We start from the raw sequence: 27958 nt of genomic DNA, 5'->3' as shown, positions 1-27958 counted from the left end.
ACTGTGTTCTGTGCACTCTGCAGCTCCTCGCTGTCATCTGCACTGTGTTCTGTGCTGTGTGCAGCTCCTCGCTGTCATCTGCACTGTGTTCTGTGCTGTGTGCAGCTCCTCGCTGTCATCTGCACTGTGTTCTGTGCTGTGTGCAGCTCCTCGCTGTCATCTGCACTGTGTTCTGTGCTGTGTGCAGACCCTCGCTGTCATCTGCACTGTGTTCTGTGCTGTGTGCAGCTCCTCGCTGTCATCTGCACTGTGTTCTGTGCTGTGTGCAGCTCCTCACTGTCATCTGCACTGTGTTCTGTGCACTCTGCAGCTCCTCACTGTCATCTGCACTGTGTTCTGTGCACTCTGCAGCTCCTCACTGTCATCTGCACTGTGTTCTGTGCTGTGTGCAGCTCCTCACTGTCATCTGCACTGTGTTCTGTGCTGTGTGCAGCTCCTCACTGTCATCTGCACTGTGTTCTGTGCTGTGTGCAGCTCCTCACTGTCATCTGCACTGTGTTCTGTGCTGTGTGCAGCTCCTCACTGTCATCTGCACTGTGTTCTGTGCACTCTGCAGCTCCTCGCTGTCATCTGCACTGTGTTCTGTGCTGTGTGCAGCTCCTCACTGTCATCTGCACTGTGTTCTGTGCTGTGTGCAGCTCCTCACTGTCATCTGCACTGTGTTCTGTGCAGTCTGCAGCTCCTCGCTGTCATCTGCACTGTGTTCTGTGCTGTGTGCAGCTCCTCACTGTCATCTGCACTGTGTTCTGTGCTGTGTGCAGCTCCTCACTGTCATCTGCACTGTGTTCTGTGCAGTCTGCAGCTCCTCGCTGTCATCTGCACTGTGTTCTGTGCTGTGTGCAGCTCCTCGCTGTCATCTGCACTGTGTTCTGTGCTGTGTGCAGCTCCTCGCTGTCATCTGCACTGTGTTCTGTGCTGTTTGCAGCTCCTCGCTGTCATCTGCACTGTGTTCTGTGCTGTGTGCAGCTCCTCGCTGTCATCTGCACTGTGTTCTGTGCTGTGTGCAGCTCCTCACTGTCATCTGCACTGTGTTCTGTGCTGTGTGCAGCTCCTCGCTGTCATCTGCACTGTGTTCTGTGCTGTGTGCAGCTCCTCGCTGTCATCTGCACTGTGTTCTGTGCTGTGTGCAGCTCCTTGCTCTCATCTGCACTGTGTTCTGTGCTGTGTGCAGCTCCTCACTGTCATCTGCACTGTGTTCTGTGCTGTGTGCAGCTCCTCGCTGTCATCTGCACTGTGTTCTGTGCTGTGTGCAGCTCCTCGCTGTCATCTGCACTGTGTTCTGTGCTGTGTGCAGCTCCTCGCTGTCATCTGCACTGTGTTCTGTGCAGTCTGCAGCTCCTTGCTCTCATCTGCACTGTGTTCTGTGCTGTGTGCAGCTCCTCGCTGTCATCTGCACTGTGTTCTGTGCTGTGTGCAGCTCCTCGCTGTCATCTGCACTGTGTTCTGTGCTGTGTGCAGCTCCTCGCTGTCATCTGCACTGTGTTCTGTGCTGTGTGCAGACCCTCGCTGTCATCTGCACTGTGTTCTGTGCTGTGTGCAGCTCCTCGTTGTCATCTGCACTGTGTTCTGTGCTGTGTGCAGCTCCTCACTGTCATCTGCACTGTGTTCTGTGCTGTGTGCAGCTCCTCGCTGTCATCTGCACTGTGTTCTGTGCTGTGTGCAGCTCCTCGCTGTCATCTGCACTGTGTTCTGTGCTGTGTGCAGACCCTCGCTGTCATCTGCACTGTGTTCTGTGCTGTGTGCAGCTCCTCGTTGTCATCTGCACTGTGTTCTGTGCTGTGTGCAGCTCCTCACTGTCATCTGCACTGTGTTCTGTGCACTCTGCAGCTCCTCACTGTCATCTGCACTGTGTTCTGTGCTGTGTGCAGCTCCTCACTGTCATCTGCACTGTGTTCTGTGCTGTGTGCAGCTCCTCGCTGTCATCTGCACTGTGTTCTGTGCTGTGCAGCTCCTCGCTGTCATCTGCACTGTGTTCTGTGCAGTCTGCAGCTCCTCGCTGTCATCTGCACTGTGTTCTGTGCAGTCTGCAGCTCCTCACTGTCATCTGCACTGTGTTCTGTGCTGTGTGCAGCTCCTCTCTGTCATCTGCACTGTGTTCTGTGCTGTGTGCAGCTCCTCTCTGTCATCTGCACTGTGTTCTGTGCTGTGTGCAGCTCCTCGCTGTCATCTGCACTGTGTTCTGTGCTGTGTGCAGCTCCTCGCTGTCATCTGCACTGTGTTCTATGCTGTGTGCAGCTCCTCACTGTCATCTGCACTGTGTTCTGTGCTGTGTGCAGCTCCTCACTGTCATCTGCACTGTGTTCTGTGCACTCTGCAGCTCCTCGCTGTCATCTGCACTGTGTTCTGTGCTGTGTGCAGCTCCTCTCTGTCATCTGCACTGTGTTCTGTGCTGTGTGCAGCTCCTCTCTGTCATCTGCACTGTGTTCTGTGCTGTGTGCAGCTCCTCGCTGTCATCTGCACTGTGTTCTGTGCTGTGTGCAGCTCCTCTCTGTCATCTGCACTGTGTTCTGTGCTGTGTGCAGCTCCTCTCTGTCATCTGCACTGTGTTCTGTGCTGTGTGCAGCTCCTCTCTGTCATCTGCACTGTGTTCTGTGCTGTGTGCAGCTCCTCGCTGTCATCTGCACTGTGTTCTGTGCTGTGTGCAGCTCCTCTCTGTCATCTGCACTGTGTTCTGTGTAGGGCTGTCCCGGCGAGTCGACGTAATCGATGACGTCGACTACGTAAATACGTCGACGCACGCTACGTGCTTCGACGCGCCCCAATCGTCACAAAACAAAAATAGTGTAGCTCATGTTAGCGGCTAACTGTTACTTGTCGTTACTTTACATGGCAGTAAAATGCCACTGAATGACCAAATTGATTTAACTTTTAACCATTTCGATTTCCACTTTCCATACGGACCCCCAGCATTGGTTAGTTGTTAACGTCGTGACAATTTATAACGTTATAACGTACTCCGACCGGTTTGCGAAACCGGAAGCTGGAGCACGTTATAAACATTATAAATATAGTCACGTTATAAACTAACAAATGCTGGGGGTCCGTATGGTAAGTGGAAATCGAAATGGTTAAAAGTTAAATCAATTTGGTCATTCGTGGCGTTTTACTGCCATGTAAAGTAACGACAACAGTTAGCCGCTAACATATTAGCCACATTACCCATCAGCGGAGCGTCATTTGACGTCAGCACACTCTTTCCAGTCGATTCCAGTGGGCATTCCCATGCTTTCACATGGACCCATGTTGGGTGTGGATTATGTACAGTCTATGGTGTGGATGCTACAGACAGTCTTGTGTCTCTGGATGATGTGTGTACAGTCCATGTGTGTGACCATCTTACATGGAGCATTTTGTCTTTCTCCAAAATTAAGAGCACTGTTACTGAAAATTGCACACCATTGTACTGTAAGATGATGATTTTATGTTGGACTGCTGCTAAACTCAGTTGACATTGCACAAGGTTTTTGGTATTCCTCCTGAAAGTGACTTGAATTTTATTTATTCTACTATTTTATTTTGAATTGCACTATATTCATTTTATTTGAGGACAAGCTCTTGCTTTAATTTTATTTGAGAGATTTTATGTTGGACTGTTAAAGAGAATCAGATGGTTAAATAAAATACAGAAATTGAGAAGTTTTTGGTTATTTATTTGTTTTGGGTAAATTTATTGTTATATAATAAAGAAGTTAAATAAAAAATAATCGTTAGATTAATCGACTAATCGAAAAAATAATCGTTAGTCGAATCGATAAGAAAATAATCGTTTGGGACAGCCCTAGTTCTGTGCTGTGTGCAGCTCCTCTCTGTCATCTGCACTGTGTTCTGTGCTGTGTGCAGCTCCTCTCTGTCATCTGCACTGTGTTCTGTGCTGTGTGCAGCTCCTCGCTGTCATCTGCACTGTGTTCTGTGCAAGTGTCTTTCTGCACGGCACGCGTACCACATTTGGTCCTCCTAAACCAAAATAGCTCAATTCAGCAGTTTTCCTCTTAATTGCAAGGAGGCAGTTTGGAGTGCTTGTTGTGATTATTTGCCATGTGAGCCGGAGGGTTTATGAAAACAGAGTCCAAAGTCAGACAAACTTGAAATAATGGTTTTGCTGTCGAGTGCTTTTGTTCAATGTTCGCAATGTACAAAATGTCTATGGGAAAATAAATGGCGGATGAAAATCTCTGGTACAGTGCTGAAGCAGGAAGTAACATTCACTTTGGCTCTCTATTGACAGCGATGAGAAGAATATGACATGAAAGTACATGTCACATACCTTTTGCCATAGCATGAGCACCCAATGCTGTGATGGTCCTTTCTCTCTCTGCCTCTCCTCTAGGCACTGGTTCAATTTCACCTCCCCCATCACAAGTGCCTAATTAGATTTCTTTTCATTTCTGCTGCCATTTTTTTTACCTGCCTTGTGAAAGAGGAGTCACATGGACATTAAAGGGACAGTAGCAGAAGTTTGGATGATAGGGGATCCACCCATCATCATCACAGCCATTGTAGATTAAATGATGAACAGATTCTTCTTCTTCTTTCGTGTATCGCCAGATGGCCAACTCAGTGTCATGCAGCCACGCCCTCGTCTCTGGTCCTAAGTCGAAGAGGGTGGGCTGTATAGGGTGATTATGTGCTCGGCAGTCTGTTCAGGCTCGCCACACTCGCATGCCGCACTGTCCGATAGGCCCCACCTCTTCAGGGATGACTTGAAGCGTCCGACGCCAGAGCGCAGACGGTTCAGTAAGGTCCATAGATGGCGTGGCATGTCTTCTCCTTTTACACCGCCTCCTGGGTCCTGGATGTATTGTTGAATGCGGGAGGGCCCAGCCGTCTCCCACATCTGTTCCCAGGATGCTGCCAGCCAGGCAGTCCTCAGGGATGGAATGTAGCATCTCTTGTGCTGCCTTGTTGTAGGGATGGCGAGACTTGAGCCTGCATGGTGGTGCCGGTGTTGTTGTGGCTTTATGCAGGATGTGCCAGTCGTGCTTCTGGGCTTTTCTTGCCAGGGCGAGGGTAGCCGCATCCCGTCGAAGACTGGCTGGGGCGATTCCAGCTAGGACTGGCAGGTAGGACACAGATGAGTGGAGAGCAGTGCTATCCTAGAGGTTGGAGAGGCAGCCTTGTGACTGGAAGGCCAACGGGTTAAATTCCTGCACGGCCTGGGAAAATGATTATAACACTCTCCCATGATCCCTCAGCAACTACAGTCAAGCTGTAGAAGTGCCTTGCTCAAGCTGTTGAGCAAGGCACTTCAACACCTACTGAACCCCTGCTTCAGTGTAACCACCACCACCACCACTACCAAGTAGCCAACGGTAGAAGACCGCTACTGCTGGGCAGCTTGAATGTGGATGTAACGGAGTGAATGTGAAGCAGTGCGTTGCTGGACAAAGAACATGTGCACTTCCCTGGATAAGATAAATAATAATAATAATAATAATAATAATAATAAAATTGTTAAGTTACGAGACAGTCAACTGAATGACAAGTTAAATCCAGTCCACAGACTAGCAGGCTGGTGCCGAGAAGCCCTCCACCACATACCTCCACCCTCACAACATCTGATCTCATAGTCAGGTGGTGCCTGGTGGTCCCAGTTGTCTGGGGCTCATTATGAGAGCCGAGAGCAGAGGTGTAGGGTGTACTGTTGATTACAGCCTCAGGGGAAAGACACGTCTACCCCTTGACCCCACTCTCAGACCTCTTCACACACAGATAGTTGCAGACACACTCACTAATACACGCTATTTTCTATTTTCGACCCAACTGCAACCGCTAGCTAGCTGCTGCTCTAGCTGCTGTTAGTTTCATGTAGGAACTAGCTAGCAGCTAGTGGGTGTAGTTCGGTCGAAAGAAAATAGTTCCTACATGAAACCCCTCACAACAAGGTCTGTGGATTATCTTCAGTTACCGGGTCATGATTTCTGGAACGAGACATTGCTGTTTTTCAAATGTATTTTTTTTTTTGCGCTTTTGAGCACCACAAGCCGAGAGCCATCCTGATCCAGTTCCATTGGATTGGATGGAGAGACGGCAGACATCTCTACGGTCAATATCTCCACAACCCAGGCAACTATCCCCAAACAATCTAGATGCATAAAAATAGCACTACAGGTGAGAGGGAAAATATGTATTTTGGATTTTAGGGCGAGCTTTCCCTTTAAGGAGTTTACACACAGCGCTCGATTCATTCATTTTCAATGGGGGTAGGTCGGTCGTATGGCGAGAAAGTTCAGGGCGATCCTACTTTGGAGGAATGCAACCCCGACGTCACGCTGCAGCTGGCCAATCACACACATCCCACACACACAACAGAACCCGTGCTTGCTCGCGCACGCGCACACACACACACACACACACACACGCTTGTTTTGAGGGGGTGGGGCAGAGGGCAGTGAGACACTCCCACATCGTCGTACTACTAGGGTTGTCAAAAGTATCGATAGTATCGAAAAGTATCAATACTGAAGGTTTTAATCCGATACAATACTTATTTGCAACAGTTTTGATACCATCAGTGCTTTCTTTTAATGAAAAATCACAGATTTTCCCCTCCCTATATCATCGGGTATCTGTTGCTTCAACAAGCTAAACGTGTTCTGATGGCTAGAGCAGGGCTAATCTGCTGTCTAAGTTCAAAGATTGATCAGGCCTAGATGATGGAGAAGTGTGCATCTGTCCATCCATCTGTCTAACTTTATATTTATGCTTCTTGATGTGTCATCATCCCCCCCTTCATGTGTTATCGAAAATGGTATCGAGTATCGATATTTTCCTGGGTATCGGTATCGAAGTAGAAATTGTAGTATCGTGACATCCCTACGTACTACAGCGGGCGCCGCGTCTCGATGGAGTTGATCTGTCTGGGCCCTTACACACGTTCTCGCCAGCAGAACCCCTTTACCCATTTACCCATTACCCCTTTAGCCCACAGAGTTAACTTAACTTAACTTAACTTAACTTAACTTACCCATTTACCCTTTACCCCTTTAGCCCACATTCCACCAACAGCTGAACAGCCGTGGCCTCAGCCCCTAATCACATCGGGCTATTTTCTGCATCTGCTCCTCATCTTGTTCACAACAAGTGAATAAGCCGCTGCACTCAAACACTCCTCTGTGCTGTTCATTTGCCTCATGCTTGTGGGCCCAAGGACTGTGCGTGAGATTAGACTTTTGGCAACGTCCACCGCTTCCCATAAAGAAAAGCAGATGGAGACTAGTGGTGTTATTATGTTCCTGTCAGTAATGGCTCCATAGCAATATAAAAGATATGTTTATTTACATTATCTACGGTGTGGAATGATACAGATTCTTTTCACGGGGAAAATGAGTTACATGTATAAAAAAAAAAAGTAACGCCGTTATTCAGCATCATCTCTCAGGGCTCTTTTTCCCTTGATGGACAACAGTTGTACATCAAGTATTTCAGTCCTGGCAACAGTGTTGGGCAAGTTACTTCCAAAAGGTAGTATACTACATATTACTAGTTTCATTCGAAAGTAATACATTACTTTACAATATTACTGTCTGTGTAGAGTAAAGGCCCAATTATACTCAACGTTAAAGACGGAGACGGAGACGGACAGAGCCTTCTGTCCGTACTCTGCGTTCATTTTGTCCGTTTTCTGTCCGTCATCTGAAAGCTTACGGATACGCATGAAACGGAGGAAAACCACACACAACACACTCATGCATTTGACTCTCTACTGCCCACTGGTGGATGTATTGCTTAACATGATACCAACGTGAAAGACGCATGGAAGTATGTGGGCAGTGACGATTACACCGTTTGAAACGGACGCCCTTATTTACGGATGAAAATGGAGTATAATTGGGCCTTAACTTGTCACTTTACTTATTACACTACTTTTGCATTACTTTCACCAAACTAACAGCAGTAGCAGAAGGACATCGCCGCGCCGGAACCATCCCAAAAAAGAATTTAAACCGTCTTGAAGTCAGTGTCCAAACCGTCCAAAATTCTAAATGTTACCCTTTTCCTTTGTTATTGTCTCTATAGTGGTTATTTGCATAAAAACACACAATTTGATTAGGAGATGATTGTATCTGTATTTAAATATGTGCTTTGATTGAAAAACAAATCAATTTGTAACTTGTGTTACTTGACAAAGTAACTGGTATAATATTACTGAAATCCTATTGGTAATAAGTTATATTACTGAGTTACTACTCAAAGTAATATATTACATGTAATATGTTACTTTTGTAATGCGTTACCCCAACACTGCTTGGCAATGAAGTCAGATGAAATTGTATACCTTTGCTAATGAAACACCCCCCTTTACTCCTACTGTGTTATCCTTCCCCTGCTGGCACATAATGCTAGCAAGAACTGGCAAGCAGGCAAAAGGCGGCTTTGTCTTCCACTCCACAAGTGGAACTAATAACCTCACACAGTAAATTGCCCAGCTGGCACCTTAAGGACCAACAACAATAATTAAAGAAATGCTTGGATGTTAGTTAGCATATGCCTGACAGTCATTTTCCAGGTATCACTTTTTGTCGGCATCGCATTCCTCCGGCGTCTTTGGATATAGTTTACTAGCTTGTGGGTTGAAGTACCGTAATCATCTACCTTGTCTCCCTGTTTCTTGTTATTTCTTTACTTTGCACTTCTCTAGCATGTGATCATTGTATGGAGTGGACAGAGGAATATTTGTTTCAGCTGTGATTTTGAACCTTGACCTCCAATTGGTTGCCTCGAATGATGGCGATCTAGGAATTTCAGCTTAATTCTGTCACGCTCGTTGTAAGAGTCTACAATTTAGACGTGTGATATTAATCACATTTGTCGGCTTTGTTTAGACTGACTTTTGATGTGACATTATAACATCCAGACATGCCCTGATTTTTTTTTTTTTTTAGTCAGCCCTGGCGCAATGTTTAAAGAAACCGACTGTTGAAGTGTGAGCTAGTGTGTATTAGTGGAAAGTTGACCCGGGGCTTCCAGTTGAATGACTGCCTTTCCCCCTCGAAGCCATTTCGAAATGTTTGCACATTAGGTGTAATTCACGGAGTTAGGATCAGTCTTTTCCATGTTAGGCGCTGGAATCGTCTGCGATGCTTCGTAAAAAGGCCTGGGGAAGCCCAGCAGCAGACACTTCCATCTGATGTTCGCCAGAGACGTGATGTCAGGTCCCATCCAGAGGAGAAACACACAGTTTTGACGCGTTTGACTTTAATCGTGGGCGATGAATCACCTCCCAGACTGTTACTCTGCCTTTGATGTGTTGGTTAGCCCCCAAGGACAACACAGACATCATCCCAAATCACCTTGAAAAGTTGTAAACCTGACAAAACTGAACTTTCTTTTTTTTTGGCCTTCTTGCCTCAACCTGTCTCTGTCAAGTCCTGGCTTTGCTTTTGAAAACCCTGTCTGGCTGTATCTCACTGACTTAAAACATACATTTCCTGGTATTTATCAATTTGTCACATGATTCCATTTGATTTTCCATGGCTTATCTTGTTGTCATAAAACTCACACTACTTGCCTATTGATGGTTGTTCAGCCGATTGTAGCTGTCGTTTTTGCATTGTTTTTGAAATGTGGACGAAAACCAACCAGACACCTCTCTTTCTTTGTGCATTACAGAGATTTATCCAACAACCGCATTGGCTGTCTCAATGTGGACATCTTCAAGGGCCTCACCAGCCTGGTCAGACTGTAAGTCATCAATATTGAATATGTTTTGTGCTGGAAAATCAATGATTATACAGACTTTGTCTAGTAGGCATTCATGTAAACACGACACATTACCGCATCATCGGGTTTTTGATCAGTTTCTTATCAAATGTGTCAGATCACCGTTGTTGTGTATTTCTCCTCAGAAACCTGTCAGGGAACATGTTCTCGTCATTGGCTCAGGGGACCTTTGACAGCTTGGTGTCTCTGAAAACGTTGTAAGTGTGATGACAAGGAAGGAGTCCGCGTGTTGTTATTCAAGCATAATCACAGGATATTCACCGTGACAATTAAGTCAATCAGAATGCTTTAAAACCCCATTCTGTCAACATTTCTATTTGGGGAAACTGCGACGCCACCTAAATGCTACACTTCCCACTTTGTATGTTCAGATATCAGCCTTATTTTAATGTTTCTGCTTGTACTCTCTACTTTGCTAATCTTCCTGCAGTGTTTATAATTGGTTTGCTGGGGGGGGGGGGGGATAGCTCCAAATATCCCCAAATGATGTTGTCTCGACTTGTTTCAGTGAAAGAAGTAGTTAATCGCGCCGCTGATCAAGCTAGAAAGCGAAACATGTTTAACTCCCTATATGTACTTCACAATAAAAGCATGCCATTAGTTTGTCAGTGGAAAACTTTTAATTTGAAGGAGCTGTGCAGGAAATGGACTTAAATGTTCCAGGCAACTTGACACTGTCAAGCCGCACTGGGACGCAGCCACCAAAAATCCATAGTGCAGAAACAGGCCGAGCTGCCATTCTCCCCATTAGAAGTCACTGTATCATCAAAATGATTAAAAAGCTGTTAGATTAAGATAAAAGTTACATAATGCGGCGTTGAAGCTGTAAAATACAAAAACAAGACGGTGTTTGTCCATCAGGCAAATAGCTAATTTGCATACGTACCATTCACGTCACCTGACTGGATACTTTACCAATGGCAGTGCCTGAAACTGATCTTCTGTGTGTTGCTGTACATCCCCAGAGAGTTTCAGACGCCCTTCCTGCTGTGTGACTGCAACCTCCTGTGGCTGCTGCGCTGGATCAAAGACAGGAACATCGGGGTGAAGGACACCCGGTGCTTCTACCCCCGATCTCTCCAGGGCCAACTCATTACCTCCATCAAGCCTGAACTCCTCACCTGTGGTAGGGTCACACACACTTCACCTGCCCTGTATACATTTATACTGTATAGGGCTGGGCTATATAGTCAAAAAATATATGTTGATGTAAAATACTCGGCATCTCGCGCGCTCGATTCCTAGGCTCGCCCGCTGCACGGGCTCGCCCACCCTGCAGCTCGCATGCGCAGCTCGCATGCGCAGCTCGCATGCGCAGCTCGGCCACTGCGCGGCCTCACCCGCCCTGCAGCTCGCATGTGCAGTTCGGCCACTGCGTGGCCTCACCCGCCCTGCAGCTTAACCGCTGTGCAGGTTCACTTGCTCCCTCGCCCGCCATGCAGCTCGACCGCTGTGCAGGCTCACCTGCTCTCATGACATCACTGATGATCTCACTATTGCTCTTAAGACATCACTGATGATGTCACAATGCCTATGACATAATCAGTGATGTCACAATGCACAATTGCTCAAGTGACATCACTGATGACATAACGTCCAGTTGAGTTACATCACTTCATGATGATGATGATTGCATATCAGTCGATATCAATAATTATTGATAATTTTTTGTCTATTTTTAACACGTTCACTGCCAACGACGTGTAAACACGTTTTCAGAATCCAGCTGTTGACTGCCAACGACGTGTTTACACGTCGAACTGTTTTTTCAGTGGTTTCCACTAGGTGAGGCCCTTGGGCAATATGTGAATGTGGATCCGACCTCTCCCGCTGCCCCGGAAGTACTCTAACAAAGATTTCTATATAAGGAAGGCGGGCTCCTTTGATCAGCGTGGGTTGAAAGTAGGTTGGTTAGATACAGAGCGAGACAGAATTACATAGCGATTTATACATAGAGAATTTCAGCAATTTAGCAATTTAGAGTCAGATTTAGAGCGAGTTGGTTAGCGTAGTTGATTTAGTTTGTTAGTTGTTAGTACAGTAGTAGTGTTTAGTATAGTCTTTATAGTAGACTTTGTTTAGATAGATAGTTAGCGCGTAGTTACAGTTCATTGTAGTTAGCTTAGCCTTAGCGTCAGTTCATTTTAGTATTAGTATTTAGCGTTTATTCTAGTTCAGTTTGATCGAGTTGGTAGCCGGTAGATTAGCCTTATTTCAGTTCAGTTTGATCTAGTCGTAGCAGTAGTTGTTTTATTTCAGTTTAGTTTAGTTAGTATTTTCAGTTTTAGTTTAGTTGGGAGTGGGTGGTGTTTGTGTTTGTGCCATGCCGGCCAAACGCAAGCGGTCTTCGGCGGCTGCACGCAAGCGATCGGCGGATCAGAGATCACTGCTGGATTTCTTTTCCGTCCGAAACGAGCTTGTGCCGGAGACCGATTCCGAGGTCTCGGATGAGGAACGGGGTGAGCCCATGCATGTCGCCGCTGCGGCTGCTGGGCTGACTGAGTCGTCCGAGTCGAGCGACCTCACGTCTTCTCCAGACGCGGAGGATTCTGAGGAAGAATGGGCCCCGTCGAGGAGCGAAGCTCCACAGAGCAGCAGTGGTAAGACGATGTTTGAGATGACTTGTGTAACTTGTGTAAATGTAATTACTATGACTGTACAAAAGCCAGCAGTCAGTCAATTCATTTTACTGAACAACAAGAGACACAACAATCAATAAGGCAGTATGTCTTATCACTATACTGCCTTATTGATTGTTGTCTCTTGTTGTTGTTTTTTTGCACTCAATGCCCTGTTATATTTGTACTATGTTGTAAACGGAGTTCACAGCACAAGAATTTCACACGTGATACTTGTACCATGGAGTGACAATAAAAATCTTGAATCTTGAATTTCAGACTCTGAAGATGAGCCTGGAGCCAGCTGTAGCGCTACAGCATCTGGTGCCACATCCTCTGGTGCCAGGAAAATGGGTAAGATCACTCTTCAGAATCAGGTTTATTTTCACATCACAGGTTCCAGCCAGAATTCCAGAAATTCTAGAACTCCAGAATTCAGTACCACACATATGAAAAACACTATTTTATGGTAATTATGTATTTCTATAATTTGCAGATGGAGCTGGAAGTGGGAAACGTCCCCAGCCTGCAGGTCCTCCTGAGTGGAGTGATGTTGACTGGGAGCCAACCCACATCCCATTCACAGCAGAACCGGGTCCTCATACTGGTGGTGCTCCTGCTCAACCAGTGGACTTTTTCCAGCTCTTCCTGGACGATGAGCTGCTCCAGGCCATTGTAGCACAAACAAATCTGTATGCCCATCAGTGCATCAGTCAGGTGAGCGAGGCTCTGCCACATTCAAGGCTTGGGAGGTGGAAGGACACTGATGTGGCAGAAATCAAGAGCTTCTTGGGACTATACTTCCTCACTGGGATCGTGAAGAAGCCTGAACTGTCCATGTACTGGACCAAAAATGAAGTGTATGCTACCCCCCACTTCAACAAAACCATGTCTCGCAACCGCTTTCAACTGCTAACCAGATTCCTCCATTTCAGTAACAATTTTGATGTTGATGGTGCAGACAGGTTGTACAAGGTCCGGCCAGTATTGAACGACCTGTTAGGAAAGTTCAGAGCCATGTTCACACCAGGTCAAGACATCAGTATTGATGAGGGGATGCTCCTGTGGCGTGGGCGGTTGGCCTTCAAGGTGTACAACCCACAGAAACCCATAAAGTATGGGATAAAATCATACATCCTCTGTGACTCCCAGACAGGTTACTGCTACAGCATGAAGCCCTACTGTGGTGAGCGGTCCTCCCTAGGCGAGACGGTGGAGTTCCTCCTCGGGGACTTGGCAGGGCAGGGGTACCATTTATACATGGACAACTACTACAACTCTGTTGGAATGTGTGCACAGCTGCTGGAGTGTCAGACACATGTCTGTGGCACTCTGAGGAAGAACAGGGGCGAGCCACCTGCTACGAAGGTTACCAACCACACAGTGAAGATGGGGGAAACGGTCATGCGCCACAATGGTGGCACCATGGTTCTGGCCTGGCGCGACAAGCGAATCGTCAAAATGGTTTCCACTATGCACGACGACACGATGGAGACGGTGCAGGTCAGGCAGAAAGGCAGCAGAGAGAGGGTCCCACACGCAAAACCCAAGTGCGTTGTGGACTACAACAAGTACATGAATGGGGTCGACAGATTGGACCAGAACATCGCATACTATCCCTTTGCCAGGAAGACATCGAGGTGGCCTTTCAAATTTGTCATGTACATGTTTCAGATGTCTTTTTATAACGCCTTTGTTCTGTACAAAGCTAAACACCCACAGAGAAAGTGTAAAACTTTGATGGCTTTCATCCTGAGTGTTATCTATGCATGGACCAAACCTGTGGTGGAGAGGAGGGGGGTGGGGGAGGAGGTGGGGGGTGGCGGGGAGGAGGTGGGGGAGGAGGTGGGGGGTGGGGGGGAGGAGGTGGGGGGTGGGGGGTGGGGGGGAGGGCAGCAGTGACCAACCTGCAACCATGCCCCGGGCACCATACCTGGACCCTCCAAGCAGGCTGGATGTCGATCTAGCGGGCCATGTCATGGCCCAGTATCCAGCCTCACGCAAACAAGCTCACCCAGCAAGGAGGTGTAGGGTTTGTACAAGGAATAAGCTTAGACGCGAGACACGCTACTTTTGTGTTATATGTGAGGTCCCATTACACAGGGCTCACTGCTATGAGGTGTACCACTCAGACAAGTTCTAAGCTCAGTGGCACTGAGTAGGCATGGGTCGTAAAAAAAAAAAAAAACCTGCCAGGGAGGTTTTGTTTTTGATGCTCTGTTTGATTGTTTGCTAGCTAGCAGGAATACATAAAAGCACCTGCCGATTTTCATGTAACTTTGTGGATGGGTGTAATATGGGCCAAGGAAGTACCCATTACATTTTGGAGCAGTTCTGGATTCGGTGTACGAGCCCAAACCGGTTTGATCACAAACTGAAAAAACCTATATAAAAAAAAAAAAAGCTATAAAAAAAAAAAAAGCCGAGTGACCTGTGGTCTGCTCTTGTTTTGTATTTATTTTGACATTTATTTATTTTATTATTGTATTATTCCTCTATTATTGAAAACAACTATTGTTCAGATGTCTGATGTCTCACTGATGCCAAAAATAAATGGTTAAAGTGACTTTTCTGCCTGTTTGATTGAATTTCACAAAACTGCGATTATCTCAGCTTTCTGTCTCAGACGCTGAAACCATGCTGTACTCAACGGCTAATATCTACATAACTACTAAGTCTACAAACTAACTCTTTTAGACAGAGAAAGTACACATTCTATTAGTACTTTTGAGATATTGAGGGCGGCTTTAGCTCAGGAGGTAGAGCGGGTCAGCCAATGACGCAAGGGTTGGCGGTTCGATCCCCGCTCCCTCCCAGCTGTTAATCGTTGTGTCCCTGGGCAAGACACTTAACCCTCCTTGCCTGGTATGATTGGTATGATTGGTATGAATGTAAGACATGAATGGTATGATTGGTATGATTGGTATGAATGTAGACATGAATGATGATGGTGGTTCGGAGGGACCGTTGAGCGCCAATGTGTGGCTGCCACGCTTCTGAACCACCGGTACGAATGGTGTGAACGAATAATGATTCTGTGTAAGCGCTTTGAGCCTTGGAAAGGCGCTATATAAATCCAATCATTATTATTATTATTATTATATTGTATGTTCACAAACTCCAAGCAGAAAAGAATCCTCGGCTCTTGTAAAATGAGCCAGAATCCTCAAAAAACGGCTTGGCAGAAGCTACCTACAGCAAAAAAAAACGGCTGGCAGTCAATGTGTTAATAAAGACCATGAGTACAAAGGTTGGATTCAACCACATTATATTCAATCAGCTTATTTATCAAGTCACACAGGTAATAATTTGAATGTTAACACAACCATTAAAAAGACACAAATGGAGTGTTGCGGCTGTGTAATTAGCTCTGGGAAAACCCAATAGAGTCTGGCTCTGTTACCTCTTGTACTCTGCTTCAGCGGAGGGCTGGTGAATGTTAAATGGCGTGGTGAGTGAAGAGAAGTCTGGTCTGTAAAGACGGGCAGCCCAACAAAACGCAGACTGCCGCGCTACCAGGTTTTGGCAGGCTCACGACCTTCGCTAGCCTGAGGCTAGTCTGGGCTAAGCTGCTGTCTAAGAGCCCTTAAGAGACTAAACAAACGTTCAGTCTGCCACTTAATATGTGTGTGGGTGGGAACTTTAGGATTTGTCTGTTAAATGATTGGCTGTTTGTGTGTCACTCATATTACGCTCCATTATCAAGGGACATGATAGTCTGAGCTAGGGATGTTTTATTTAATGCAACCCTGAGTGAAACTATCAAACAGTCCATCTAATTATTTTCTTATTATATTGATGATGGGTTTGCTTCATCCACCATCCACCGTGCTTTTCCACCACCAACACACTCACCTATTTGCGTAATGAAAAGTTTGGTGACACACCCAAGATGTCCGGTTTCACTTGTGCTCTAAATGTAGAACTTGTGAGCTCATGTTTCCCGTTGACAATATTTGGAAATGCATTCCCAGCCTCAAAGATGTATTCTCAGACATGGCACAAACACACTGTATCGCCTTACACGCTCAAATCACCTAAAAGTGATTTTAACGCCCTTCCCGACCCGAACGCGAGCATCTCTGCAATCCAGATGAATCCAGAGGGCAATGGAGTACTGCAGGGATTTTTGTAGGCTTACCCAGAAATTGCCACCATGCTGGTTCGCAAGGGGAAAGGTGAATGGGATTTTAGTACGGGGATTTAGGTTAAATGCATGAAATGACCATGGCCACTTTTATGACTTTTGAAGCATTTTCTGAAAGTCGCGTTTAAAAAAGAACGCATTCACGCTTCAAAAGTCATAAAAGTGGTCCTCGTTTGTGAAGATCTGAACACAAACCTCGCTGTTTCATAAACTTTAGCTAAACACAGACCTTATTTCATGCGTGTAACCGAAACCCCCACAACAAAGTCCCATTCACTTTTTCCTTTTTCCCCTACGAACCGGAAGTGCTACTTCCGGACTCATTCCTGCGGTACTTTATAGCTCTAAAGGAACCAGTTAAGATGTTGGCCGGTTGAAAAAAAGCCCCAGCACTGAGTTATCAGTCAGCGGGGTAGTATTGTCAAAATGGTGAACTGCCTCTTTAGTTTCTGTCCTCTTGGTATCAGAGAGGCTGGTGTTTGGGGAGCTTGTGCAATGACACAGGAGATAAGAGAGGGGGCGTGCAGGGCACTGCTGCCTTTGTTTGTACTTGCTCATATCTTATCAGTTTGGGGGTTATGAAATACATGGCAACTGCATGACATGAATGACAAATAGCACAAAACTATTATCCTACCCCAGAATTCAAGGCACCGCTATATTTTCCCTATCTCTCCAAAATATGCCATGGGTGGAACAAAAAGACATTGTCTTGTCTCCCGAATAAATGTAACAAATCACCCCGCCCCCCCCAAAAAAACTAAGAACCAGGAAATAATTATTATATTATATTATTATTATATTATTATATATTATATTATTTTGCTGAGTCTTTCTGAGATATTTTGTGACTAGAAATAATGCGAAAAGTTTTTTTTTGTCATTTTTTTGATGGTCGTCACGTTAAATTGAATCGTTTCGTTAAGAAGCTAACAGTTTGATAAAAGGGAGTGCTTGACGGCCATTTCTGCCATGTGTCATTTTCGGGACATCATAATTAGTTTTACACACCTCGTCTTCTGGTTCTCTGCTGCAGACGCGCCGCTCGAACTGCCCTCCTTCCAGCTGACTCTGTCCCAGCGGCAGGTGGTCTTCCAGGGGGACAGCCTGCCCTTCCAGTGTGAGGCCTCCTTCGTGGCCGAGGACATGCAGGTGCTGTGGTACCAAGACGGCCGCATGGTGGAGCCGGACGCCGCTCAAGGCATCTACATCGAGAAGAGCATAGTGCAGAACTGCTCCCTCATCGCAAGGTATGGCCAAGTCCATTCATGTTTATGCAGGCTGTGTTGTGTGTGTGTGTGTGTGTGTGTGTGTGTGTGTGAGATTGTCCACTCTGATGTCTTTGCAGCTGTTTATGATCGAGCTGTTAATTGTATGCGGGCGAATCTAATATGTGATGAAACAAAACGGGACAGACAAACCCCATCTGTATTTGTCATAAGCAACCATCAACAACGCATGCACACACACGCTTCAATGGCGCCGTGAAATTTAGCCTCGCCATTTCTCCCATCCTGGCCGGTCCTTTCTCCACGGGGCAGGCCAGGAGCAGTGGGCAGCGTACGGCGCCCTGGGAACAACTTCTTTATGTCCATCGCTGGTCAGGCGGCGATCTTCTTGCATTTTGTCACGATGATTATGTGTCATGTATTGCTATAGTAATAGGCTGGTGATTGTTCGGGGGGATAAATAAATATATTTTTTATTCTTCACTAGCTCCAAAATACATGTTGTGCTTCGGATACTCACCACGAGATGAAATATTAATCCAAATGTGGAGAAATTAGCTTTTTTTTTAGGTAAATACATAGCCAGAATTACTTCTTAACTCATTCACCGCCAAAGACGTCTTTGACGTCTTATCAGAAATAGCCATCCACGGCAAAGACGTGTTTGACGTGTTTTTGTTTTTATTGGTGCAGCGCCTGCAGCAAACACTTGCCCAGCCTGTGACACAGACACAGGTCCCTGCCTTCAAAGGGTAGCCGACAGCACGCGATCAAACACATACCGCAGCTGTTGTTTTGAAATTGAGCAAGAGGAAAAGCAGAGAACGGGTAACGCTTCCTTGTGCAGACAGGAGAAACGCCATTGAAACGCCCTCGGCGCGCTGCACGAGCTGGAGTCGCCTTCCTCTGTGCCAGCCAGGAGAAAACGGGAGAAAGTAATCAAGAGATGTGTTTGATCATCGGAGGAATGAGGAAATGATCGATCAGTTTGCGAGGGCGGTGAGGACGTGTTGAATAGCCGAGGGGAAAACGGGAACGATCAAATAGCAGAGTTGATATGACAGGGAGACATGGACCAGAACAAATCAAAAATAAACACAGGAACAGCTAGGCAGCAGCGGGCAGAAGGCACTCACAGCAGCCCGCTGTCCTTCTCAAGAGCTCTTCAGTTGGTTCATGAAATCGCTGGGCTGCGTGCCCTCCAGTGTTGCTCCTGGCCAATCCCAGCGCCACAGGGCGTGGTTATTGCTTATCCTATGTTGGGTTAGAAATCTAAAAGGGGGATCGTGTGTGTGTGTGTGTGTGTGTGTGTGTGTGTGTGTGTGTGTGTGTGTGTCTGTCTGTCTGTCTGTCTGTCTGTCTGTCTGTCTGTCTGTCGGTGTGTCTGTCTGTCTGTCTGTCTGTCTGTCTGCACACTCACACCGAGTAAACTGTATTGTTGAATGTAAAAAAAAAGCACTTCATGTGTGTATATATATATATATATATATATTTTTTTTTTTGTCATTTGTGTCCTAACGAATAATATTTACATGTCTGATGTCAATACAGTTCAAAATAAAAGAATTGAGAGTGAGTTATGCCTGAGATTGTGCCCTTTTACAAAAATGCTTTTTTCTCCCTTTTCTCTTCCCAGACAGGCTTTTTTGGTGAACATGGGGTGTATAAAAAGGGTTATAAGTAGAGTACAGAACATGCTAAAAGCTAACTTTCTTTTTGGGGGTGAAAGTAGAGACTTAGATCTTCATTTCGAGGTATTGGACATCACTGTAGTCCTAGTACAGAATTTACTGTGGGTCTTGAAAGATGACCAAACATTATGGAAATACTTGGCCTGTGCCAAAAATGCCAGTCAGATATTGGCAGTGAATGAGTTAAACATGGCCGCCAGGCATGCGCAACATACAACGCATGCACTGTTTACAGCGGAAGCGCTCTTTACGGGCAAACAAGCAAGTGACTCGGTGTGGGGATTTACTCCGAAAATGACGTTTACGTAACTATTGTTTTACTTCGTTTCGAACTCAAGCTCTCACTAGTGCCTTAAACGCTGCAACGCAGCCCTATGGAAGACTGTTATTTTGCTCCAAAATTACTTTTCATTAAAACCTGACCACCCACCCATAGGTGGCGTGGTACCCCCTGGGACTGACACGGATCCACGTGACTACGTCACGTCCTGCCAGTCCAGGGAAATCACTTCCGCTTTCTTCCACCCGCTGCGAAGACGTGTTTTGGGAAAGCTCCGACGGTTAACAAGGAGTTATATTATATAGCTTTAGATACTAGGCTCGTCCCGGCTGACTTGCCCACCTCAAGAGGGTCGCGTGGACGGGATAAAGCAGGCTTCGGAGACCGACCCTGTACCCTTCACCCTGCGGCGTCGGAACAAGTCATCTAAAGCTAAGAGTATCTTCCTTAGTTAACTGTTTATTGCTATCGCCGTGTAGCTCTACTGCTATCGCCGTATAGTGGTTATTGCTGCCGCTGTGTATTGCTTCGCTCCCCTGGCTGGGGCAGCGTTTTCGTTTGAGGGCCGATTTAGGTCCGCGCTCAAACTGTTAAGCTTTGCATACGTGCAAATAGCTTGTACCACGTAGCACAGGAACAAAGAGGCTAAGTAGCCCAGTTGTTGCAGATAGCTACCTTGGCACCCGTGCGGGTAGTTTTCGTGTGCTAGGTACTTTAGGCGCCGGCTTTAAAGCGCGCGCGTTAGATAGTTAGCTAGTTTGCTCAGTGCAGCTAGCCTGGACTACCTTGTAAACAGCTAGGTGCTGTATTAGCTGTGAGGCTACGCTGGCCGGTTACGACCAGCACAATTAATTTGATGTCCGTTTCAAACGGTGTAATCGTCACTGTCCACATGCTTCCATGCGTCTTTCACGTTGGTATCATGTTAAGTAATACATCCACCACAGTAGAGAGTCAAATGCATGAGTGTGTGTGTGATTTCCTCCGTTTCATGCGTATCTGTAAGCTTTCAGATGACGGACAGAAAACGGACGAAATGAACGCAGAGTACGGACACTGTCCGTCTCCGTCTTTAACGTTGAGTATAATTGGGCCTTTAGCCAGCTTGCTTGTCTGCTAAGTGTTGCTTGCCTCGTGCAATTAGCATCTACTAGATTGCAACTCCCTTTGAGGAGTTTCTTCTGATTGACTAGCTTCACGGGCCGCTGGCCTTTGCTTGCGGTCACGCTTGCTTCCCCGTGTTACTCAGGGTAGAGACGCGCTACACCGGCCTGTACGCAGGCTTGTGTTAGCGCACGCTTGTTTCAGTGCTTATGCTAGCTTAGCTAGTGGCTTCCACGTCTGTTCTCTCGGGTTAACAGGTTGTGGGTATTGGTGCCCCCCCTTCGGGATGGGCTATTGCCGCTTACGTTACCATTGCACGCGCACGTTCGCTAGCCTCCGGGTTGCTTACTGTCTAGCCTGTGCTTCTCGCTAGCTTGCTTAAGCAGTACTCCCGCTAATAGGGTGCGCCCTGCGGGAGCTTGCTATTAGTGGTTAGCTTCCTGCTTCCTTTTGCTACTGAGCAGGGAAGGTCAGGGAGGGGATGGGCCGTGTGTAAAACTACTTGGCCGAGTATGAATCGGCACGTTAAGTGCGTGTTCGGCCTTGGGCACGAGCACGCTGCACAGGCGCCTTGAACCTTCGGTTTTGTCCGCAGCTAAGCTCTTTAGAGCTGACCAAGGTCCGCTCTCAAAGAAGTGTTAAAGCTAGCGTGCCTTGCATAGGTGCAGATAGCAATATTAGTACTGTTTAGCACAGAACGATAGCATTTTGCAGATAACTGGCGTGCACCCGTGCAGTTAGTACCTGTGTGCTAAGTACATTGGGCGCGAGATACCTCCGCTACAATAGACATACTGCTCCTTGCTGGCGCTACGCGTCCAGCAGGGCGTACAGCTCGCCAAGGTCTGGGCTCAGTGCCAGCCTTTGGCTTGTAGCTCTAAGGACAAGCCCACCGCCCTTGGTGCCCAAGGCCCGGGGTGGTTGGGAGCTCTCCATGGGTCGCACTCCCTTGTTGGGGCGCCCCCTGCAAGTGCAGGGAGCATGGCTGGGGGCACAGCGCACCTTGGCCCATGGCCACGGCCTGGCCTCGGTTGGCAGCAGGCAAGCCCACCGGTTGGCTCACCAAGGCTGGGCTTAGGTCCAGCCTGCGGCTTGTAGCTTTGGACCCACCGTCCTCGGTGCCCATGGCCCGAGTTCGGTCGGGAGCTCGCCCAGGGTCTCATACCCAGCATCAAGGCTCGCCTTGGTCCATGGCTCCATAAGCTAGCGGTCTGGCTCCTGAACCGGACCAGTTGCTAGCCCAGGGTTTGCCTGATAATGTGGGATGCACTATGCAGCAAGTAAGGGCGTGGATCCAGTGAACTGCAGTGTGCGACCAGTTCTCCGTCTCCTTCAGAGCCTGCTTGACGCGGGTCAGTCCCCGCAGTCGTTTAAGGTGTACGTAGCCGCGATTCTGCTTGCCATAGGGGAATTGAAGGGAGCCCCGTGGGGGCGTACCTTTTGGTCTTGCACCTCATGAAGGGGGCGCGTAAACTGCGCCCGCCGTCGCGGTGCGTTTTTCCCCCCAAATCGGACCTGGTTACGGTGCTGGACGGGCTAACGGGTCATCCGTTTGAGCCCTTGGACTCCGCCGATTTAAGGGTTCTGTCTTTAGAGACTGCGCTGCTGCTGGCCTTGTCGTCAGGAAAGAGAGTTGGTGACCTGATTGCCCTCTCGGGGCAGCAGGCCTGTGTGGTAATGATGGGCGCAGGGTTACGTTGCGACCTAACCCGGCTTACCAACCTAAGATTATTGATGTCAGCTTTAGGTCTATGGTCATAGACTTATCAGCATTCTGTCCCCCGCCGTTCAGTTAGAGACGGGCGAGGAGAGACGTTTGCTCATGCTGTGCCCCGTAAGGGCGCTCTCGGCCTATGTGGCCAGGACGCGTTCTTTACGCATTACAGATCAGCTGTTGGTTTGCTTTGGGCAAAGGGCCCAGGGCGGGCCCCTTTCCAAGGATCGCTTATCACACTGGATAGTGGAGGCGATCGCGTTGGCATACTCTGCCGTGGGCAAGGTTCCCCAGGAGGGTATCAAGGCGCTTTCTACGCAAGGTGTTGTGACATCCTCTGCGTTGTTGCACGGTGTGTCGGTGGAGGACATGTGTGCCGCGGCCTCATGGTCCTCTCATCACACTTTTGTCAGGTACTACAGTCTCGACGTGTCCGGTGCGCAGTTCGCGCACGCGGTGCTGTCGGTGGCAAGAAAGTAGTATCGTTGCCACTCTAATATGTCAGACGGTTAGGCATAAACGTTGCCATATGGCCGTGGTTCACCGGTGCCGTTCGGGTCGCCCTGTGGGGTGCTCCCGGCAGCAAGGTCGGTTGAATGGAGGCACTAGTGAGAGCTTGAGTTCGAAACGAAGTAAAACGTTAGGGTTGTGCTACAACCCAGGTTTTACGAGTGAGAACGAGAGCTCTCACTACCCAGCCTTGCTGTGTCGATGCGTCACGGGGTGCGTTGGATCTCAGCGGGCTGGAAGAAATTAGAGTGATTTCCCTGGACTGGCAGGACGTGACGTAGTCACGTGGATCCGTGTCAGTCCCAGGGGGTACCACGCCACCTACGGGTGGGTGGTCAGGTTTTAATGAAAAGTAATTTTGGAGCAAAATAACAGTCTTCCATAGGGCTGCATTGCAGCGTTTAAGGCACTAGTGAGAGCTCTCGTTCTCACTCGTAAAACCTGGGTTGTAGCACAACCCTAACGATTGATATTTCATTGTGTGGTGACTGAGTACCCGAAGCACAACATGTATTTTGGCGCTATTAGATCTGTGTTTTGTTATTTTGAACGGGTGTACCATTGGCCTCAATTCTAAGACGATCCTTACTAACTTCAAGACTGTAGCTCACCGTATACTGCTTGGACAGTGACGGTAAAGGCATGGTGTACCTTGGTTATGTGGGGGGGATATGGCAAATGAGCTAAACTCCCGAAAAAGTGGCGTATCCCTTTAATTATAGTGAATTCAGTATAAATGAAGGACCTCTATGAAAGAAGCATCAGGCGTGTTTAGTGGCGACAGCCCACTTAAATTGATTATCTTGACCTAGAAGCGCGGACCTCCAATGCCTAAGGCCTTGGCCACACTGATCCGTGGTGTCTGTCCGTGTGCGTTCATTTCTCTGTTCACTTCCATTCATTTTCAATGACAGCTGTCCAACTGTCCGTGGAGCACTCAGAAGCGTACGTATCCAGAAAATTTGCATACGTTTTGATGGACAGAAAGTTGAAGAGGGATGAACTTTTTCTGGATGGACGTATCGGATGGTCGGATAGTCACTGTCCGTTTAGCCAATCAGAGTCGAGGTCTCGAGAGGAGGCATTCCGAGATTTGTTTCAACTTTTCAAAGAAGATGGCGGCCGAGGCGGTGAAGGAGGCTATAATTAATGCTGTGTACACCATCCCGCTGTTGTACAACATGATAGTCAGTGTCACCGTCTGATTTCACCATCTAATCTGGTCATTCGGTGGCATTTTATTGCCACATAAGTAACGTAGCGCACAGAGCTAACAGCTAGCTGACGCCAGCTTTCTTCTTCTCTCGGTTTATAGGCGGGTCGCTGACACCTTCAAGGTGCTTACCGCCACCTGCTGTACAAGTAGGTTACTTGTACATGCAACGGACATAAATCTATCGGGCTATCTGTTCTGTCCATTTTCTGACGGATCAGTGTGGCCAAGGCCTAAGACCTATTCTTCTGTCTGGCTTGTTTTAATGTCACATTAGGCGAGTACAGATTTATCTGTGTGTCTGTGAACATTTTGAAGACATTTTCTCTTTTCTGTTCTCCACCAGTGCCTTGACCATCTCCAACATCCAGCCTGGTTCTACGGGGAACTGGGAGTGTCGCGTCAGGACAAGCAGGGGCAATACCACCAAGACCGTCCACATTCTGGTGCTGGAGAGCTCCGCCAAGTACTGCGCTCCCGAACGCGTCTCCAACAACAAGGGAGAGTTCCGGTTAGTGCGGATACGTACTTAAACAGGCTTGTAGCCACCCCACTGTCAGCGGCCTGTCATTTAGCCATGCACCAGATCTGATGTCGCTAGTTGGTGAGAGCGGGTATGTCATTGGGGTTTTCAAGTCGGCACTTTTCACCACACATGTTAAGTTGAATTAGTGCGAAAACACACAGGGCTAAACAGTGCGTTCTGGCATCTGAACTACCCTGTATCTACAATAAGCAAACAAATAAGCTTATTTAATGGTAATCAGTATTGATAAAGCCGTTAATTTGTCCTCTGTCACATTTTAAACCTCATTTTAAACATATATAAACTCACAAATTGAATTAATTTGTTTAGTATGAACCAATACTTGGGATGAAATGTGTCTGAGGGATTGTTTATTAGTGCTGTGGAGGTGCAGCTGTGTTGCTAGCACTGTGGCACCCCCTTGTGGTTAAACAAGTGCTTGATTAAGCAGTGTCATTATGTCATTCTATTATAGACCTTATTCGCTAACCCCGGACAGCGCCATATTGTTGACATACCGTCCTGTAGCTGACAACTATAGTAACGGCCTTATTGTCATTTCTGTTCAATTACAAAATAGCGATAGTGATGACAGCAATAAAAACCCCAGAGTTGTTGTTTGTATGCTGCCGTTAATGCCTGTAATTATAAACAAAAGAAAAAACGAGGTGAACAGACTTTGCTGTGAGGAGCTGTCAGAAAGTTTCACCTGTCTCTCCTAACTATCCACACATCTCCTGTGCTGCTGACTTATCCTCCGTCTCGCTCCCTTCACGTCTGTGGACGGTAGAGATAGAAACAAACCACGGGGACTTTATTGCTGCCATTACTACAGCCGTGTGTAACGCAGGTCACCATCCCAACACAATTGGAACGATACAGGTAACGCTAACGGCGGCTAGCTTCCTATAAACTCTGCTCTTACATAGGCTGTCACTTAAAGCGGCTGCGCTATGTCAACAACATGGCGGCAGTGGGCGTGCCCGTACGTGAGTGACGTCAATTGAATAAGGTCTATTGTTGATGTTATATAGATGGTTTCACTAGAGGTTTATTGCTATGGAACATTTAGAATATTGATGTTGTCAAGTTGCAACGGTCTCTATATTATGGTTCAGATGACACAAAGGTAACATCTTGGTCCTAACACAAAGCATTGTCTTCCTGCCCTCCACCTTAATCCTCACCATTCTATAAACAAATAGCTTGTGATATCTTTCAAGTGAAAGAAGGAAGTAGAGAGATTGCTGGTGCCAGTTTATCGAAGACACACACAGAAAAAAACCCACAACTGTCATTTGTTTGGCTCCGTTCCGTCCAGGTGGCCACGCACCCTGGCAGGGATCACAGCCTACATGCCCTGCAACAGACTGTCATCGGGCGCAGGCATCTACTCAGGCAGCGCTGGCGAGGAGCAGCGGGCGTGGCACCGCTGTGACCGCGGAGGGCTGTGGGCAGAGGACGACTACTCCCGCTGCCAGTACCAGAAAGACGTCACCAGGTTCCTTGATGTCATCAACCAGGTCTGTGATTGGTTTCGGTTGACTAATTGATCTACAGAGTGGTCTTCATTTAACCATCTCTTCCTTTATGCCAGGATCAGACTACACGATATTTTTTGTCGTTCACGATGTCACCATGTCAGACGAGGCCATCATACTGCCATAAATTCGTGACATGTCTTGGTCGGGAGACTGGCCACACTACAAGTGTATTCTCGCTAACACCGACAGAGCATCGTATGCCACCGTCATCACATCGTCTGCTGTCGTCAGCGAGTTCACAGGTCGTCGGGGAGGCGGACCTGTGAACGAAATCTCCCAGCATGCATTGAGGCCACTTCATTGACAAGAAATAGCAACCAAATCAGCCTAAATAGGCTAAAGTGGTAGATAGAAATAATGTTTATGTTAGCACAACATGCAATTGTACAACATTTCAATATTGGGCAAAATAAAACATTGAAATCCAAACACAACCCTATGTGAAACATGTATGTAATCCAGGTGCTATATATATCCCTTGCAGAATTAACGTTATTTGGATGAGTGACAGGCTCTACTGTGATGCACTGTGATGTCGCTCCAGCCTCCAACTTACTTCATGTGCACGCGACGCCCACTATCTTCTCGCCAGCTGCTGCGAGACGAGAAGGAAGAGAAACGAACATGCAGCCGACTCTGCTGAGCTCATGTTATTTGTAGTGAGCAATGCCCATTGCCCAGGCGTTTAAACGCAAATTAAAACACCCTGGCCTTTTTATCTCTCTTATTCTTTTGAGCGGAGCGGTGAGTGCGAGCGGGTGAAATCTGTATCGAGCGGGGAGCGGTCTCCCCAGGACCTGATACCTGTCTTCCGGGGTGTCACACTAGGCGAAACCATGTCCAAAAGACTGACATGCCAGTCTTTTCGTCAGGGCGTCGTGAGGCGTCCTAGACGTCCCGACTGGTCCCGACGCTGGTCTTTGATTATGTCACACTACAAGAGGTGAAGACGGCCGATCGTCGTCCCCGACGGTCATATTCGGGCCGACGCTGAAAATCTGTCGCGCACGACCAAATCGGTCTAATATCGGGCTGAATTTGTGTAGTCTGAACCAGGCATTACACAAGCTTAAAAGACACTAATAGACAATGCATAAATCCCTACTGCGATAGGTGATATCGTGGCGACCACAAATTGACCACTAGCGCACTCTAGTGGGAACGACGGACATAAACCACAAGTGCAGTTTTTGTACCGAGTCACGTGACTCTCATGGGATGGGCCAACTGGACAATACGCTACGTCCCTGGCATGTGTAGTAAGTCTCCTCTCCACTCTGGGGAGGAGAGCACACAGCTACTGCTGCAACAGCTACTTCACCGTGCTATGTTAGCTAGCCACAACATGCTGTATAAGGTTAGAAATGAGGAAATAAATGGCTGCAGGGACTTGCTTGAGCAACCTGAGATACGACTCTCTCTCCGTTCCTCACATCTCTAAAATAAAATAAAATATGCATGATAGGTCAGAAAATAGCTATTGTGTTCAATTAAGACAATTTTCCTCCTTGTACATTATTTTTCTTGCTTGTGACCTTCTGACTTCAACCTTGTTCTAATCCTTTCTGTCATCCTTCTGCCTTCTTTATTATCTTCATCTTATTATGTGTTTAATTTATTTCCCCAGCTTTCTCAATCACCTTTTCTGCTTTTTCTTCCTTG

General features: G+C 47.2%; 1 pseudogene across 1 annotated transcript in view; it reads left to right on the top strand.

Annotated features, from left to right (window-relative positions):
* Positions 1 to 27958, top strand: part of LOC310788622 (adhesion G protein-coupled receptor A3-like) — a 91579-nt pseudogene that overhangs the window by 19587 nt on the left and 44034 nt on the right. The window contains exons 4-9 of the transcript in view: positions 9610 to 9681; positions 9846 to 9917; positions 10686 to 10846; positions 17522 to 17735; positions 24573 to 24737; positions 26074 to 26275. The product of the transcript in view is annotated as an adhesion G protein-coupled receptor A3-like (transcript). The remainder of the gene's footprint in view (positions 1 to 9609; positions 9682 to 9845; positions 9918 to 10685; positions 10847 to 17521; positions 17736 to 24572; positions 24738 to 26073; positions 26276 to 27958) is intronic.

This window comes from Poromitra crassiceps (genome assembly GCF_964638095.1).
Source record: "Poromitra crassiceps genome assembly, chromosome: 13".
NCBI lineage: Eukaryota > Metazoa > Chordata > Actinopteri > Beryciformes > Melamphaidae > Poromitra > Poromitra crassiceps.
The sequence above is the reverse complement of the archived record's forward strand: the minus strand, read 5'-3'. Positions and strand labels throughout refer to the sequence as shown.